The sequence below is a fragment of the Etheostoma spectabile genome, chromosome 6, assembly GCF_008692095.1.
Source record: "Etheostoma spectabile isolate EspeVRDwgs_2016 chromosome 6, UIUC_Espe_1.0, whole genome shotgun sequence".
Classification (NCBI taxonomy): Eukaryota; Metazoa; Chordata; class Actinopteri; order Perciformes; family Percidae; genus Etheostoma; species Etheostoma spectabile.
The window spans coordinates 21,133,805-21,134,666 of NC_045738.1; positions in this window are offsets into that span (position 1 = coordinate 21,133,805).

Sequence of the window (862 nt, forward strand, 5' to 3'; positions counted from 1 at the left end):
TTGTGACAGAAACTGGGACTCCAGGTTAATAAGATTCTGACTGAAGAGAAAGATATACATTCAGTTGTGATTCTGTGAGAATTCACAGATCCAGTCTCTTTTTTTTCCTCTTCCCCTTAACATTTTAAGGAATCTACATGCATGTGTGTACTCAAATATGGCTTCTGGAAAGAAGATAAAAGGATAAAATATTAATTACTAATCAGACATTAATTAAGAAGTCCCCCATACTTTTACGCAGCACATTATAACGGTAACTCCACTGAAATGATTTGAAACTTGTTAGTGAGGACTACATTAGGACTGTATTTAAAGCTGATTCTGGTTTCTGACTTCACCCCAGGTGTGTCGGACGGAGACATGTTCTCTCTTTTGATGCTTTGCAACAGTAGCCTATAAACATGGGCATGGGTAGTTCTGCTATGGCTGTGTTGTGTGTGTGGTTCTGCAAAGAAATAACATTGTAAAGGCTACCATACACAATGCATAGGAATATATATGCTACCAAAAAATAACAATAAACCCACAATTAATAACACTATCTAAACGCAGAGTAACTACTTCAGCATGTAAATAATACACCTAAAATACAAACGCGCGCGAGGGCGTTCAAAAATCTCCATTATCAACAGCCAGGTGCAGCCTAGCTAACAGGTGAAGCACAAAAACAACAAAACTAGCTAGCTAACTTTTAAATGTGCACGAGCTATAGACCATTACAACAACAGGCTTAACTGAACTGACAACACAAGTTATATGACTTACAGTTCTCAAAAAGGCCCACACACAATCTTAACTGAGTATCCTCCTGACAGCTATGTCTCTTTTTATTTTCTCTCACTTTTTTCTCCGTGTGCCGTGC